Source organism: Elephantulus edwardii, unplaced genomic scaffold (assembly GCF_000299155.1).
Source record: "Elephantulus edwardii isolate Elephantulus edwardi_28Jun2011 unplaced genomic scaffold, EleEdw1.0 scaffold00168, whole genome shotgun sequence".
Classification (NCBI taxonomy): domain Eukaryota; kingdom Metazoa; phylum Chordata; class Mammalia; order Macroscelidea; family Macroscelididae; genus Elephantulus; species Elephantulus edwardii.
In genome coordinates, this window is record NW_006399918.1 from 809999 (window position 1) to 812416 (window position 2418).

Below are 2418 nucleotides of genomic sequence, written 5' to 3' on the forward strand. Positions count from 1 at the left end.
GACAAACCACTAGCAAAACTAACAAAAGAAAAGAAGGAGAAGACACAAATAATCTGAAAAGAGATGAATCAGGCAACCTCACAACAGACCCAACTAAAATGAAAAAGTTAACATTAGAATATTATGAAAAACTATACTCAAACAAATATGAAAACCTTGAGGAAATGGACAAATACTTAGATGCACAACCTATTTTTAGTCTCCCTTTATCTTCACTTTTCTGGTATGTCTCTTGTAGAAAACGTTATTGATGGGTTTAATTTTATTTTTTAAAGCCTATCTAGGTTTAGAAGAGGTTGTGGCATTAGGGACATTATTGCCAACGCCAGATGGATCTTGGCAGAAAGCAGAGACTACCAGAAGAATGTCTATCTGTGTTTCATTGACTATGCAAAGGCATTTGACTGTGTGAGTCACAATAAATTGTGGCTAACTTTGAGGAAAATGACAATCTCAGAGCACTTGATTGTGCTTATAAGAAACCTATGCTTGGACCAAAAAGCAGTCCTCAAAACAGAGCAAGGAAACGCTGTATGGTTCAAAATCAGGAAAGAAGTGCATCAGGGATGCATCCTGTCTCCATACCTTTCAATTTGTATGCAAAATAGACCATTCAGGAAGCAGGGCTTTATGAGGAGGAATGTGCCATCAAAATTGGATGAAGACTCATTAACAACCTAAAATATTCAGATGACACAACCTTGCTTGCTGAAACTGAAGAAGACCTGAAGCACTTTCTGCAAAATGTCAAGGACTGTAGTCATCAATATGGATTGAAGCTCAATATTAAGAAGGCAAAGATTCTTCTAATGGTCCAATTAACAGCACCATAATAGATGGAGAAAAGATTAAGGTTTTTAGCCATTGCAGCTTGCTCAGATCCATAATCAACATTCTTAACTCTAGCAGTCAAGAAATCAAAAGATGAGTTGCATTGGGGAAATCTGCTGTCAGACCTCTCCAGAGTGCTGAAGAGCAACGATGTCAGTATAGATACAAAGGTTTGTCTAATCCAGGCCATGGTTTTCTCATTTACTTGTTATGCTTCAGAGAGATGGACAATGACTAAGGATTACAGAAAAAAAATATAGATGCCTTTGAATTGCGATGCTGGAGAAGAGTCTTGAACATAACATGTACTGCCAAGAAAACAAATAGGTCTGCCTTGGAGAGGGTGAAACCAAGTTTCTCCTTGGAGGCTAGAATTTTGAAGCTCTGTCTCAGAGCTTTGGGCACATAGTCAGAAGAGATCAGTCCTTGGTGAAGGACATCATGCTTCGCACTTGATCTTAGCCAAAAGTCCGAGAAGCGATGGACATCATGCTTCAAAGGGCGCATGGACAGCACAGGAGAGGAAGACCCAGGATGAGATGGATTGATACAGTAACTGGGGCAATGGGGTTTGGTGTGTCAGAATTAGTGAGACTGGCTCACAGGTTCATAACTGCTGTACATAGGGTTGCTCTACATGGCAAGTGACTCAATGACACATAACAATAACATACTATGACAGGTTTGGAAGCAGGAGTGACATCCACTTTCTGATCAACATGCCTCTGGAAACTCTATGAACTTTAATAAATATTGATAGTTGTAGAGCGGCTTCAAGTCTTTTGTTCATAGGGTCTCTATGAGTCATGCTCTACTCAAAGGCAATCAGCAACAACAATCCAATTTGTTACTCTTTTTTCTTTTTCACTGGTACATTTAAACTGTTCACATTCAGTGTAATTATTAAGAGACAAGGTTTTATTGCTATCATTTTGTTGAGTTCTTTTTGGTATTGCTAGTTACTTTGATCCATCTTGCTTTCTGAGCCAGATAACTGCCATGGCCAGGCTGGGTCCAAAGCACAAATTCTGGCTCTGTGATAGGCCAGGAGTACCAAGGTACTCTTTGGGAAGGAAATGGCTTCACCTGTGGTATTGGTGCTCTTGGTACAGGACAGCAGGATGGTGGCAGGCCAGTCTGGTCTCCACATGGTGGTCTGGTCTAGTGCATCAGTATGATCAGTTTAGTGCATCAGTAGCATTGGGGCACGTGGCAGAGTTCCTGACTTGACTCTTGAGTCAATTATCCGAAGTTCTCAAAATTCTAATGGGAATGGGGAACAGTTAGACCTTAAGTGGTTATTGGGCAGAGACTTGGAGAAAAGAAAGACAATGTAATTATTTCAGCATTTCTAGAAATTGTTTTGTATGAAAATGAAATTCTAGCACATAAAGTGTAGCATAGAGAAGACCTGGGTGGGATTTCAGTGTGCTTTGTTGTTGTTGTTAGGTGCTGTCAAGTCAAGTAAAACTCTTAATCATACTATGAACAGCCAACCCGAAACTTGCCCTATCCTGTACCATTCTAATAATTTCTGAGATACGAGAACCCAATGCTTAAGTCCCAGTGTCAATCCATCACTTTGGG